A 16,608-nucleotide genomic window follows, 5' to 3' on the forward strand; every position below is an offset into this window, starting at 1 on the left:
TTTCTCTCTTTCTTCTTCGAGTTTGAGGATTTGTTATTGCCTTAATTGCCAGGAAGAAGGAGGAGTTTCTTCAATAAATTGAACTAGGGCTAGAGAGGGAATAACTATATTTGTAGGAAGGGCAAATTCTTTCCCATATACCAAATTAAACGGAGAAGTGCCTATTAAGGCCTTCTGTGTTATCCGATCTACCCATAGAGAAAATGTTAAATATTTGTGCCAGTTTCTTTGACTCTAATCAATATTTTGTTTAATGATCCTAATGAGGTTTTTATTGGTTGATTCTACTAAACCATTTCCTTGAGGATAATAGTTAGTAGAATACTTAAGTTTGAAACCTCTTTTGAGAGTGAATTTTGTCATAGTGTTTCCTGTGAAATAAGATGCCTTGTCAAACATCAAGGCAGTTGGTAGACAAAATTTGGTAATGATAAATTGATCAATAAATTTGATAATGTTCTTAGAATTGGTTACCTTTAGTAGAATTACTTCCACCCATTTAGTAAAGTAATTAGTTGTTGTAAGGATGTATCTATGCTTCTTTGAAGAGTGAGGAACAATGTCACCTATTATGTTCAGTCCCCATTTCTCAAAAGGTTGTTCAATGTTGACTGGCTGTAATGGCAATGCATGTTTCCTTTGTCTTCCAACAACATTTTGACAGGTTTTCCATTTCCTTACATATTCGTGTGCATCCTTGAACAAGGTTGGCCAGTAATAGCCATCATGTAGGATTCTATGTGTTGTTGTTTCTCCTCCAATATTTCCGCCATCTAGTCCATCATGGAGGTCTTGCAAAACCATTTATGCCTCATATTTTGCAAGGCACCTTAGCAAAACAGAGTCGTAATTTTTCCTAAACAAAACATCATTGACGATTTTGTATTGCTTTGATTTCAATCTCAAAGCCCTTTTTCTTTTGTAACTGCATTGCATAGGGGCATATCCATTTTTTTAAATAAAATATGAGATCAACATATTGAGATTCAATATCGTTGAGGCTTACCTCAGATATTTGTATATCATCACTTGAATCTTCTTCTACTGGTAAGTTGGATGCTCCAGCTAACATTCTGTAAAAACCTTGACCTCTAACAATTTTAGCTGGTCTAATTTCGACATCATATTCTTGTAGTGCAATTACCTAGTTGACCATTTTTTATCCTACTTCCCTTTGCACTAGTAATTGCCTTACTTTTGGGAATGGAACTATGATTTTGGTGTGAGTTTTTAGGAAAAATGGTCTGAAATGCTTTATTGACTTAAAAACAAAAAAGGCCTGTTTTTCCATAGCAGAGTAATTTAATTCGGCACATTATAGATTTGAACTAAAAAATGAGATTGGTGCTTCTATCTGTTGCTCATTGAGTTGTGTCAAAACGGAAGCATATGATTTTTCTAATGCAAATGTGTATAAAACAAAATGATTGGAAAAATTGGGAGTTCTCAAGGAGGGAGCATTGACAATAGCTTGTTTGATTAGATCAAATGCTTCTCTTTCGTTGTGACCCCACTTGAAAACTAAATTTTTCTTAATCATATAATGTAAAGGTAAAACTATCTGTGAAAAGTTAGGGACAAATATTTTACAAAAATTATTTTACCAAAGAAAGACTACATTGATTTCTTATTATGGGGTAAGGGAATTTTTTCAATTTCCTTAATCCTTTTTGGATCAATATAAATACTCTTTTTTGATACGATAAATCCTAAAAGCTTACCTTCACTTAAGGAAAAATAATACTTCTTTGGATTGAGCGGGATCCCATATTTTTTACATTGTTCAAAGACCAGCTTGAGATCGTTCAAATCACTGCTTCTCTTCCTAGAATAGACAACGATATCATCCAGGTAAAAATAATGGATTTGTTAATGAGTCCTTTAAAGGTTATATCCATAACTCTTTGAAATGTGGCACCTGCATTAATCAAACCAAAAGGAATTTTATGATAAGAATATGTTCCCCAAATAGTTATGAACGTGGTTTTCAATCTATCATCTAGATGGACTAAGATTTGGTTATATCTTGAAAACCCATCAAGGAAAGACATGAGCTCAGAACCAGCTACTGACTGCAACAATTGTTCCATGGTTGGCAGTGGAAAATTGTCTTTCTGACATGATTTATTTAAATTTATGAAATCTATACATATACGAATGTCACCATTATTTTTTTTAACAGGCACTAAATTGGACACCTATTTCGAATGCCTAATAGGAAATATGATTTTTTCCTTAAAGAGTTTATTTAGCTCCAATTTGATTTGACTTTCAAGGTTCAGGTGAATTTTCATTAGTTTCTGATGCACTGGTTTATCATTCGAGATCACAGGAATGGTGTGTTGTATGACAGAAGTATCATAAGTTTTGAGATCAAAATAGTCCCAGGAAAAGATAGATTTTTATTTCTTCAACAATTGAATGAATGATGATCCTTCATCAGAGGATAGACCGAGACCTAGATTAATGTTTTGAAGCCTATCATCATTTTCGAGGTTCACTAATTAAAATCTTAGGGTTGATCTTTGGATTTTGGCATTAGTTACCTTCTTAAATCTGTCTTTGAGATGATAAAGATCTTCTAATTTAAATACAGATTTAGGTATTTGATTTTCATCAGCCTTCTTCTTTAACTAAAGTTCATGCTCATTTTCATCTATGATTTGGTCATCATGTGAGCCCTATGATGTTAAAAAATTTACAATATCATAATCATCGTTGAAGAATCTCCAATTAGTGACATTGTCAAGAATGGATGGCATAAAGATTAACTGAATGGAAAACTTATTAAGACTATAATCCTCAAATGGTATGAGTTTTGATGCAACATTAGCTAACAGATAAAAACTAGAATTTCTGCATTCTAGTTACAAGAGAAATATTAAATGCCAAAAAATGTGATGAAGGAACTTGGACTAACAATTGATAATGCTTAAGATGTCCAGAAAGACAATGGATAATATTTCTTACGTATTTAATGACAATTTATGAATCTCCAAGAACCTACAGATATTTGATTTCTAGGCCAATTTCTTTGTATAATCCTTGAACCAATGCCTTATACTCTGCAGTGTTATTTGTACATTCGAATTCTAATTTTCAAGCTAACATGGTTTTTTCTCCTTCTCGGCCAATTAAATGCAACCCGCTCCCGCACCATCAAAGTATAAAGTCCAAAATAAAGTATTAACTATAGGTTTGTTTACAAAATTGTACACTTGGAAGCATCTCTCTGTGAGAAATTTTCAATCTGTGAGGTGACAACATTATCCAGAAAGGGAGATTCATTTGCTTTAAATTTCCCTAAAAATGACTCAATCGAATAGTTTCCAATAATATTATTATTATTGAATGCTAGCAACTCATTATCACCTTCAAATTCAGTCACTGTATGTTTCATGTGTTTCTCTTGATAAACTCGAATTTGATTTGGCTTTCCATTATATGGAAGCCATATGCGAGGCCAGTCTGTAGCAAAGTAGCGATGGAGTTTTTTAGACCAGTCTCTACTTATAATTAGATCGTAGAATTTAGGAATGTCAGTGACCAATATATCAATTATTTTATAGACTTTGGGAATTGAGGAAATTCGAATGCTAACCAAATTTATTTCCCCTAACTCCTATACCTTGGTTCTGTCTAGTTGTACTATGTGAACAACAAAATTTTGAGGAGTGATGTTCAACTTAGCACAGACTATTGTTGGCATTATATTAGAAGAGGCTCCTAAGTCAATCAAACAATTATGAAGGTTCCAATTCAAAATTTCATAGGCTAAGAGAAAAGGAGGCATGTGTGAGAGAGATTTGTCATTAATTAGGATAGAATTTGTAGGGTTGACATTTTTTGAATGAGTGGGGGGTTTTCCCATACCTTTAGTAGCTTGAGATACAACAGCGGCAGGTAGGGGCGAAGTGGGAACTGCATTTAGTTCTCTAAGTAGTATTTTATGTTTTTGTTTCATTTTGCTAAGTTCATGTAGTGAAATATTGGCCCTAGTCTTCTTCATGTCTTCCACAATATTATACTCCATGGTACCAGTAACTACCAAGGTCTTTGATGTAGATGGAAGATTTGATGAGGAGGGATTTGGTTGTGAAGCCTTAGGAGAATAATTTTTGCTAATTTATTTTTCCATAGCAGTAAGAGTTGGAGTTTTCTGCTTTTGATTTGACTGAGTCATATCAGCAAACCCTTTTCTTCTAGTGCTAATAGGAAAAGATTCTTGTTCTTCTTTATTTGGAAGGATAAATTCCCACATCCCATTTAGTTCTACTACTTATTCTTCTTCAGTTTCTTCGTCAATCATTGTGTTTTCCTCTTCCTCTTCTTCTAAATCAAACTCAGTGTAAGATACAATATTTGTTGGCTAAGAAGTAGAAGATTGATTCCTCCTAAAAGATCTTAAAGGTTTTTTAGCAGAATAGGATTCAACAACTTGTTTCTTCATTTTAAACATTTTGTTAGACATGGTTTTTAGTACTTTTTGAAGGCCTTCAAGATCAAAAGGATATTTTGGGGCTTTCTTTTTAGAGTCAATTTTGAAAGTAAATTTTCTAGATTTTTTGTCTTCATGAGAGGTCTTCTTTTCAAGAGAAATTACGTGTTTATCTACAGACAAAGTTTCCTTCATGTTCGTGGCTAATGTGGTCAAATTTTTCTATCTACAAAGATTACTATATGTTAGAAAATTATATATTACAGAGCAATGGAACACATAAGATATTGCAGAAATATAAACACAGAAAACTCATAAAAGAAGAGAGACACAGATATATGTGGTTCACCCAGTTTGGGCTACGTCCATGGAGAAACAACCAAACCTTATTTTTATATTATCCAACAAACTAAGGAGATACAACCTACAACAGATCCGCTGTAACTCGCTCTTCGCTCTCAATCTCCTCTCTCTTCCTCACTCAGAATACAGGTATACATAGACACACTATAATTCCCTCATATATAGAGAGGGGTTGCCTTCTAGGGCAAAAAACCCTAAATTAAACATAAATTCTACCATCAGATCATCTGCCTAATGAACGGCCCAGATTGACTAGAAATTATTATACTTTTACAAGGCAATTTTACATATGTTTTTAGCTTCGAGGGCGTTGCCTCCGAAACCCCCATCAGGGGACCGCTGGCCCCTGGGCCCCCCAACCATGGGGGATGCCCCCCCCCCCACCCCGCTGCAATGGAGGGGTGTACAATCTTCCTGGGGTCTAATGCGGTGATACCTTTGAATAATAAAGATAATTAGGATCCACGCCCAACAATCTCCCACTTGGAGACTGATCATAGCAACTCCACCGCTGCTCCATTTGCTAGATAATGACTCCACTTGGGACCTGGCTATTTCTCATCTTCTTCATCATACTTGAAGACAAATTGAAATTGAGCAGATTCTCAGTTTCTCCCTTGTTATAACTTTTGTTAACATATCTGCAAGATTCTGGATAGCGTGTATCGTTTCCAACCTCAACTGTCCATCTTCCAATGCTGACTATTTGAAATGATACTTGAGCTATATATGCTTATTCTTGGAATGAAATGTAGAGTTCTTTGAAAGATTTATGGAACTCTGACTGTCATTGTATAACCTGCCCAACTCCTGCTTCTTAACCAATTCATCTAGAAACCTTTGTAATCAAATCATTTCTTTACTAGCCTTTGTAGTAGCAACATACTTTACTTTTGTTGTTGAGAGTGCAACAACACTTTGCAATTTCAAGACCCAACTGATAGTTGTTCCACCTACAATAAACACATATCCTGTAGTGCTCCTCCTGTTATATATATCACCCACCATATATGCATCAACATATCCCTGTAGAGCAATGTTTGAACCACCAAAGCATAATTCTTGATTTGTGGTACCTCTCAAATACCTGAGAATCCACTTCACTGCCATCCAATTTTCTTTTCTTGGATTGTTCATGTACCTGCTTACAATTCCCACTACATGTGAAATATCAGGCCTTGTGCAGACCATTGCATACATTAAGCTTCCAACTGCTGATGGATATTGAACTTTAGACATATGAGCCATTTCTTCCTGAGTCTTAGGACACTCCTCCTTACTTAATTTGAAATGGCTAGCCAAAGGTATACTAACTGGTTTTGCATTCTGCATATTAAATCTTTTCAACACCTTTTCTATGTACTCACTTTGAGACAATGTTAATTTGTGATTCTTCTTGTCTCTAGTTATTCTCATACCAAGGATTTGTTTTGCAGCACCCAAATCCTTCATTGCAAATGAGTTTGCCAATTTTCTTTTTAGCACATTTATCTCCTGCATGCTAGAACCTGCAACAAGCATGCCATCTACATACAATAACAATATAATATAGCTGGCATCATTTTGCCTTTTGAGATAAAGACAAAGATCAAAGTGACATATAGTATAACCTTGTTCAGACATAAACCAGTCAAATTTTAGATACCACTGCCTTGGAGCCTATTTTATGCCATACAAGCTCTTCTTCAACATGCACACTAGTTTCTCCTTCCCTTTTGCCTCATATCCTTGTGGTTGCTACATATATATCTCTTCCTCCAAATCCCCATGGAGAAAGGTTGTCTTTACATCTAATTGCTCAAGATGCAAATCTTTAGTCGCTACTAGACTTAGAATAGTTCCGATTGAAGTCATTTTCACAACAGGAGAAAATATCTCATCAAATTCTATACTCTTTTTCTGTGCAAACCCTTTCACCACAAGTCTAGCTTTATACATTTTTCTACCTCCATCTTCTTCCTTCAACTTGTAAACCCATTTATTCTGCAATGCTACTTTACCTGCAGGCAACCTGACTAAGTCCCAAGTTTGGTTATGTGCTAAGGAGTCCAGCTCTTCTTTCATGGCTTGCTCTCACTTCTTCCTGGTTTCTACTTGCAATGCTTCTTCATAACATTCTGGTTCACTAGAATCAGTCAACAATACATAATATAATGAAGGACAGTATCATTCAGGGGGTCTACTCATCCTGGTAGATCTTCTAACACCACTTTCAGGTGTTTTAAGTGCTTTCTGTTGTTGTGGTTGTTGTTCTGGCTATTGATCATTATGATTTTCAGGTACCATCACTTTTTTTGTGATCTCATCAAGCACTGTGTATTCTCTTTTTTCTTTTTTATGTTTCTTTTCCTGCAGCTGATCCTTATACAAAACCTTTTCATTGAATATGACATCTCCACTCCTAATGATTTTGTGTTTTTTATAATCATAAAAGCGATAACCAAAATCATTAACACCATATCCAATAAAGGTACATTTCTTTGATTTTTCCTCAAGATTTGTTCTATTTTCTTTATTAACGTGGACAAAGGCTTCACAACAAAAAGTCTTTAAAAAAGAGTAGTTTACCTTTTTACCTGTCCATGCTTCCTTTGGAATACCACCATCCAAGGAACTTGAAGGCCCTCTGTTTATTAGATAAACAGTAGTATCTACAACATCTGCCCAAAATTGTAAAGGCAATCCTACATGCAATCTCATGCACCTTGCATGCTCCATGATTGTCCTATTCATCCTTTCTGACATGCCATTTTCTTGTGGTGTTCTTGGAATTGTATTCTCTCTATGAATTACATTCTCTGAATAGTACCTCTCAAACTCTTTGCTGTGAAATTCACCTCCATTGTCTAATCTGAGACACTTCGACCTTTTTTTGTCTCATTTTCAACCAAATATTTCCATTTCTTGAAAGTATCAAATACATCAGATTCATTTCGAATAAAATAAATCCAGGTTTTTCTGGTTGCATCATCAATAAATGTAACATAATAACGAGAGCCACCAAGAGATGATACCTGAGCAGGTCCCCATACATTGTATGCACAAGCTCTAATTTTTTGCTCTTATTTTCTTTCCCAACTCTAAGGAATATGACCCTCTTTTGTTTTCCATAAACACAATTCTCATAGAATTTTAAATCAACGTGCTTCAAACCTGGCAAAAATTTTCTTGAGTGAAGAATTTGCATCCCCTTCTCACTCATGTTCCCGAGCCTATGGTGCCACAATGCTGTATCTTCTCCTATAGAGGTTACATAATTAACAAAATTAGAAATACCATTGCATAAATACAATATACCGACCTTTCCTCTTTTTCTATTACCAGGGATCCTTTAGTGACCTTCTAGGTTTTGTCTGTGAAAGTAGTTACACAACCTTCACCTCCCAACTGCCTTGTTGAAATCAGATTTTTCTTCAGATTTGGAACATGCCTTACCTCCTTCAATATCCATTGATTTCCATTTTTCTATTCTACGAAAACTGTACCCATTCTAATGATTTTACAGGGTTTATCATCACCCAATCGAACCTGTCCAAAATCTCCTTGAACATAATCATAAAAATGTTTCCTATAAAGTGTGGCATGGAATGAGGCCCCTGAATCTACCACCCAGGCATCAATAATATTTTCTAATGAAAGAATCAAATCATCTTGCAACACATCACTTGTTACATTCACTTCATGATTAGCTTCTTACTGCGCGTCTCCTTCTTTTCCCTTCCGAGACTTGTAGTCTTTCTTCAGGTGTCCTCTCTTCCTACATTTCCAACACACTATCCTCGATCTAGACTTGGATCTAACTTTTATTTACTTACTATGATATCCTAACCTCTTTCCTCTTTCCTCTTTCCATTTTTCTTCCCATAGTCTCTGCAGTCAAAGCATTACCTGATGTATCACCAGAGCTTTTCTGTCGCATTTCCTCGCTAAGGATTGCACTGACAACATCATCAAACTTTAATGTACTAGATCCAGAGACAGAGTTACTGATGGCCATAACTAAACCATTCCAACTTTCTAGCAATGAGCACAGAAATAACAAAGCCCTAACTTCATCATCAAAAGTTACCCCTACAAAACTTAACTGACTTGTAACTATATTAAAATCATTTAAATGGTCTGCATCAGATCCACCTTCTAACATCTTCATATTAAATAAATGCTTCATAAGAAATACCTTATTTGAGGCCGAGGGTTTTTCATATAGTTTGGCCAATGTTGACATTAAACCATCTGTTGTTGTTTCCTTTGAAATATTAAATGCTACTGATGCCACTAGGCACAACAGTATTGTTCGAAGTGCCTTTCTATCGAGGATATTCCGTTCTGTGTCTGTCATACTCGTCAGCTTCTTTGTCTTTCCGTTCAATGGCAAGTACAAATCTCTCTGATACAGATAATATTCCATCTGCATCTTCCACAGTTGGTAGTTTTGGCCATTGAATTTTTTGACCCTAAACCTACCATCTTCCGCCATTGCTCCCACTCGAATGAGTAACCCTTCTCTCTCCTATGAGTTTATCAACCAAATAGACCTTCGACTCTAATACCAGTTTTTATAAAATTATATATCACAGAGCAATGGAACACATAAGATATTGCATAAATATAAACACAGAAAACACATAAAACAAGAGAGACATAGATATACGTGGTTCACCCAGTTTGGGATACATCCACGAAGAAACAACCAGTCCTTATACTTATATTATCCAGCAAACTAAAGAGATACAACCTATAATAGATCCGTTGTAACTCCCTCTTTGCTCTCAATCTCCTCTCTCTTTGTCACAAAGAATACAGATATACACAGATGCAATACAATTCCCTCATATATAGTGAGGGGTTTCTTTCTAGCGTGAAAAACCCTAAATTAAACATAATTCTATCGTCATATCATCCACCTAATGAACGACCTAGATTGACTAGAAATTACTGTACTTTTACAAGGAAATTTTACATCTATTTTTAGCTTCAGGGGTGTTGCCCTTGAAACCCCTGCCGAGGGACTGCTGGTCCCCGAACACCCCAGCTGGGGGGATGCCCCCCCCCCGCCCCCCGAACCCCGTGGAGGGGACAAGTCCCCCCTCCCCTTTTTTAGTACTTTCTGAAGGCATTCAAGATCAAAAGGATATTTTGGGGCTTTCTTTTTAGAGTCATCTCTGAAAGTAACTTTTCTAGATTTTTTATCTTCCTGAGAGGTCTTATTTTCAAGAGAAATTATGTGTTTATCTACAAACAAAGTTTCCTTCATGTTCTTGGCTAATGTGACCAAATTTTTTCTATCTACAAAGATTACTATATTGGAAGGAAGGGAAGATATGTACTACTTAGTTTGAACATCAACAACACGGGCTGACATAGTTGGAATTTTATTGAGTAGTTTGTTGAATTTGGAGTTAAAATATTTAACCTTTTCGTCTGTCCTAGCCCTTAGATTGGAAAATTCATTGATGAGTGATGCAGTAGCTCTATCATCTCCAAACTTAGCAAGGAATTATTCTTCGAACATATCCTATCTAATTATGGAGTGAGAGGGCAACAAAAAATACTAGGATCCACTTGATCCAGTAAGAGTATATGGAAATAATATGACTACACAGTTTTCTTCATTAAATCCATTTAAATTTATGGCCATCTATAATTATGAATATGTTCCACAACTGGTAGTCCATCATTAGGATATAATTTGGGCAACCATCTTTCAGGATGCTTGGGAAGAAGGTGAAGAGGAACTACCATTGTTACAACATCGAGATTATTCCATGGTTGTACTCGTGGTTTTTGTCCTGCCATTGGACTTTGAGTGGATGAGATGATAAGAGGGATTTGAGTGGATGAGTGTTGGGCTTCCAATTTGTCTTATTGTCATTCATTTCTCTCATGTTGTTGTTTGGTTAAATGATTAACTATTGCAAATATTTGTTACCTTCCTTGCTTTAACATGATTAAAACATTAGTAATTAAGGTTTATATGTTGTAGTTATAAACATTAATTCGATCATGTCTTATACTACCTCTGAACTTGTATTTACCTACCTGCACCATTTACGTGCTTGCTCTCCGAAGGATTCCTAGATTGCACTCACATTCTCTATGCCTATACTCAAACCCTCAATTCATGAGGATTGAATTGTATCATTCGTTGACTTGTATAAGTATTTTGTTCGCTAGCTTGCTATGGCACATATGGGCTATTACCTTAGTCAGACGAAAATGTTAATTGTCTGGATGCCAATGGTTAAATGGATGAAGAGCATCATGGTCATGAATAAGGAATCTGATAAGTATTATCATTTCAATAACAATTGCATTCTTCCTTCTCATGTCGATGTCGATACAACAATAAGCTCAACATAAACTCTGTCATCACAACACCCTGTCATCTTGCCAATAGATTATGCTACCACAAAGAAACCATTGAGCCTTTGATATTGGCCTAGGCATTTACACGATAGCGGTAATGGGCCCTAGCTATGCATCGACAATGTGAACTGTTGGCATTATGACACACGTTTGGCACTATGACACAGGTGTTGTCCTTGATGGCAACTCACTTAGATGACATATCATAGTTCAGGCTCTCTGAATCAAGGAAAAAGATATATACGTAGGTTCCCATTGACCAAGCCACGTATACACGTGGATTCACAGACCAAAAGGTGTGTATGCGTATATACGCACTTTCAAGCGCAGAAAAGCACCTACAATTTGGAAAACTTGGTATTTGGACCCATGGTTTTGGACCATGGTATCTTGTCCAAAGTGTTGAACCCAGGTATTTGGACCCAGGTATTAGTTCTAAGTGGTTTTTGACTATGGTATTGAGTAAGGCCTAAGACTATAAAAGAGGAAGGAGATCATTAGGCAAAGGAATTCAAGGATTGAATATCTTATGAAGAGCAAGATCTAGAATAATGGTCATTGGGTTATGGTGCATAGCTAGATTTGAATCAAGAAGGAACCCGAGCGCTAGAAGAAGGATAAGTTCTATTGATGGGTCAAGATCTTAAGGCTTGAAGAGAAGTATCTTTGTGTGATTTTGATCTTTTATATTTGGTGTATGACTTGATCTATAAATCTAATGATCTAGGTATAACTGATGTCTGAATAGTTGAAAAGGGTAAATTATCTTTTATAGATCTGTATGCATGTTTAGCATAGCAATGACGCGTATACACGCTTTTTCAGTAATTCAAAATCAACGTATACACAGGTTTGCCTTAATATATAAGCGTATGCATGCAGGTTTTACATATTGAAGTAGTGTACATCCCATAAAATATGTTTTAGCTACTTCTGTTTATTGCTGCAGCGTTCTGGGTTCATGATTGGTTTCTAGTTACTGTTATTGTATTCTGATTACAACATTCAGAGAAGTGATTGTTTGATTTAGTCTTTTATTGGTACAAAGGAGATTGGTTGATGCAAATATATTTGATGTTTGATTGATGTTATTGATGGATCTAGTCTGAAAATTTATGAAACGTGGTCCCTGGAAGAAAAGAGAAGGTTGTAGCCTTTAGTAGGTAGAAGCTTGTGTACTGGTATAAGACTGCACTATTACAGAAATATTGCAAAAAGAAGTTTCTTATTAAAAGAAGATAGAGATGAATTGCAGCAGGTGGTTTTCACCCACATTCGGTTTCCACCTTATATGTTGTGTTCATGTGTGTGATTTCTTGTACTATTTACTACACTTGATTACTATTTTTATGGTTCTGATACACAGATTAAGAACAGCTAACTAAATTAGAAGTCTGCAAGATAGATGCAGTTTTCTCTAAACACAGTTGCGTATATATGCAGGTTGAATTAACAAAAATAGCATATATAATTTTGTTTATGGAAATGAAAGATTGTTAAATTGATAATACTGATCCACCCCCCCCAGTATTATTTCCAAAAATTGTTATCAGAGCCGATCCTAATAAGCTTGATTAGTTGAAGGAAGATCTATCATCATGAGCAACTACGAAAAAGAGGCATCCAACAGGCCACCAATCTTTGATGGGAGAAACTTCGTCTATTGGAAGTTAAGAACCACAACCTATCTTAAATATCTTGGTATAGAAGTTTGGGATATTGTGGAAGGAGGATACACATTTCCATCAGCAACTCCTATAGATATGGTTGGTAAAAGGCAGTATGAAACAAATGCAAAGGCTGTCAATACTCTATTGGGGAATCTATCACAACTAGAATTCATCAAGGTGATGCAGCTCAAAACCACCAAAGAAATATGGGACAAGGTCATTCTAAGCTATGAAGGAGATGATCAGGTAAAATGTGCAAAACTACAATCTCTCATAATTCTATATGTAACTCTCAAAATGCACAATGATGAAAGTGTGGCTAATTATTTCTTACGTATAGATGATATTTTTAATCGCATGAAAAACTTGGGTGAAGGGATAAAAGAAGTTACTTTAGTTGAAAAGGTTCTAAGATCTTTGTCTTCTAAGTTTGAATCAAAAGTTTCTGCCATAGAAGAAAAGCAGAATATTAAGAGTATTACTATGTCACAGGTACACGGAATCCTAACTGTTTTTGAAATGAGAAAAGGGGGTCCATTAGACATGAGAGAAGTTGCATTCAAAGCTTTAGTAAAAGGAGAATACAATGAGTCAGGACATATGTCAGAAGAAGAGGAAGAATCAAACTTTGTCAAGAACCTTCAACGGGGTTCTGGAAGATTCAGAGGTAAGCTACCATTCAAATGCTTTGCTTGTGGAAGAGTTGGTCACTATGCAGCCAAATGTCCTCATAAAGATAAGCTTGATAAAGTTAAGGAACCATTTAAATGGAACAAAAAATAGAACGTAATTAAGAAGAGATATTATACACATGAAGACAGCGATGGATTTTCAAATAGTGATGAAGATGAACATGGTAATGATTATAGAATTTTGATGGCTTTTGCAGATGATGATTTCTTGGATGTTATAGATGAAGATGGTCTCTATGAAGAAATTTCTAAACTTAAAATCTGTTTAGAAGAGAAGAGTATGATTATAGATACTCTGACATTCCAACTTACTGAAAGGGAAAAACATAATGAAAAGTTAGAATGTGAAATTTTGGGACTTAGAAAAGATATTGAGAAAACAAAAGCTCTTAATATTAGATTTGCTAAAGGATCTGAAACTTTAGATGAGATTATCAAAGTATAGCGTTCTCCCCTAATCAAGACAGGTCTTGGATATACTGAACAAGCATCTCAAGGACAGAAGCCATCCACCTCCAATAGTTATCTTGATGCAACAAGGAGAAGTGAACAGGTTGACAATAATCAGCAAAGGCATAAAGCAGATCACCAGGTAAATCGGGGTCAATCTACTTCAAGGATGAATAGAAGCTACAACCAACTGCAGGTAAATCATTCTCAATTTGCCTCAAGAAAGAATGTCAATGGAAACTTCAATCACCTGGTCGATAGATTTGATAACCGCAAGAATTTCTTTAATGGACAATGTTTCTCATGTCATAACTTTGGACACAAAGCTGCTCAATGTGTTGCCTACAAGACCATCATGACTAGAGAAGCAAGAAATCAAAGGAGTGTGACTGGAATCATGAAGAGGACCTATAATAGCTTTTCTGCTCTTGAAAATGAAATAGAATGCTCTATTTGTAACAACTTCGGTCATGAAGATTCTGAATGGAGGAGTAAGTTTTGACAAAAGGAGCAAGCTTCATTGGGTCCCAAAACATAGAGAAAGAAAGAACCACAAACAAAAATATGTGGTATAGCCTTATATGCGAAACGGTAGGAAAATCAGTGCTACATCGATAGTGGATGCTCGAAACATATGACAGGTGATAAAGAAAAACTTCAGTCATATAGTTCCCTAGAAAAGGACAAGAAGGTCTCATTTAGAAATGACACTCCTACACTCATAAAACGTAAAGGCTTTGTTATTTTAAAAGAAAAGGTCAAAGCTGGAAATCCTATGTATGTTGATGGCTTAAAGCATAATCTATTGAGTGTTAGTCAAATGTGTGATCAAGGAAATGAGGTAGTATTTTGATCAACTAGATGTATTGTTCATGAGCTTGATATAGGAGAAACAGTGATCAAAAGCATAAGAACTCAAAATAATTTATGCGTACTCAAGGGAGGACAACAATAATGCTATCTAAGAAAAAATGATGAAAATTGGCTATGGCACAGAAGATTGGGGCATCTAAGCTTCCCTCAGATAAGGAAAGCATGCAAATATCAGGATGTTCATGATCTTCTTGACATCAAAACTCCAGACAATACAATATGCAAATCATGTCAGTTTGGTAAGCAAACCAAAACACATTTTCTTGAGTAGGAAGGATCAGCTAGTAAGCGACTTGAACTTGTCCATACTAATTTATATGGTCCATTAAGGAAAAATTCACCTCATGGAGAAGAATACTTTATATCGTTCATTGACGACTTTTCTAAGATGTGTTGGATAGGACTTCTGAAGCATAGAGACGAAGCTTTCGAAAAGTTCAAAGCTTTCAGAGCCTAGGTAGAAAATGAATCAGATTGCAAAATCAAATGCCTTAGGTCTGATCAAGGAGGGGAATTTACCTTGGATGAATTTTTCAATTTTTGTGAAGAACATGGAATAATAAGGGAATTCTCCACTACAAGGACTCCTCAGCAAAATGGAGTGGTAGAAAGGATGAATAGAATGGTTCAACAAATGGCTCATGCTATGCTGGATGAGTCTGGACCTCCTGCAACCTTTTGGGGTGAAGCTGCATTTGCTGCCATTAATATTCTCAACAAAACAAACGTCCAGGTAAACAACACTCAAAATCCTCATGAACATTGGTATGGTAAGACTCTACTGTAAAATACTTCAAAGTTTTTGGAAGAAAATGTTACATCAAAAGGACTGATGAAAATCTTAGCAAGTTTGAACCAAGAGCAGATGAAGGCATTCTCCTTGGTTAATCTTCTCGAAGTAAAGGATATAAGTGTTACAATAAAAGGCTTGGAAAAATTTTTAAAAGTATTGATGTGGTGGTTGCTGAAGCAGGCAACAATCCAAAGCAGATAAAAACTGAAGATTTTGAAGATGATGAGGACTATACTTCAACATCAAATTAGACTAATGCTGAAGTAGAAACTTATGAGGCACCAGAAGAATAGATAAGGGTAGAAGAAAAGACTCCATCTAGGTATGTCCAAAAGAACCATCCAGAGACTCAAATTTTGGGGCAGAAAGAGGCAGGTGTACAAACAAGAAGAACTATTACAGAAGCTTCAAGCTATCTAGCATTTCTCTCCTCCGTCGAACCACGAAATATAAGTGAAGCATGCAAATATGAATGTTGGGTCAAGGCCATGAATGAAGAACTTGAGCAGATTGAAAAGAATAACACTTGGGAATTAGTCCCTAGACCTAAGGATAAGAATGTCATAGGGACCAAATGGATATTCAAAAACAAGCTAAATGAAAATGGAGATGTTATTAGAAACAAGGCCAGACTTGTTTGTAAAGGGTATGCTCAATAAGAAGGTATAGACTTTGAAGAAACTTTTGCACCGGTTGCCAGACTTGAAGCCATAAGAATGTTCCTTGCTCTTTCTAGCTTTCAAAAGTTCAAAGTATATCAAATGGATGTGAAATATGCCTTTCTAAATGGAGACTTAAAAAAAGAAGTGTATATTGAGAAACCAAATGGATTTATCATGGGAAATGATCCAAAACTTGTATTCAGACTCATAAAGGCTCTCTATGGTCTTAAACATGCTCCAAGAGCTTGGTATTATCGTTTGGACAAATACTTCCATCAATAAGGTTTTTCAAAAGGATCAA

Source organism: Pinus tabuliformis, chromosome 2_2 (genome assembly GCF_031772625.1).
Source record: "Pinus tabuliformis cultivar Carrire ecotype Pingquan chromosome 2_2, CPIR1, whole genome shotgun sequence".
Taxonomy (NCBI): Eukaryota; Viridiplantae; Streptophyta; class Pinopsida; order Pinales; family Pinaceae; genus Pinus; species Pinus tabuliformis.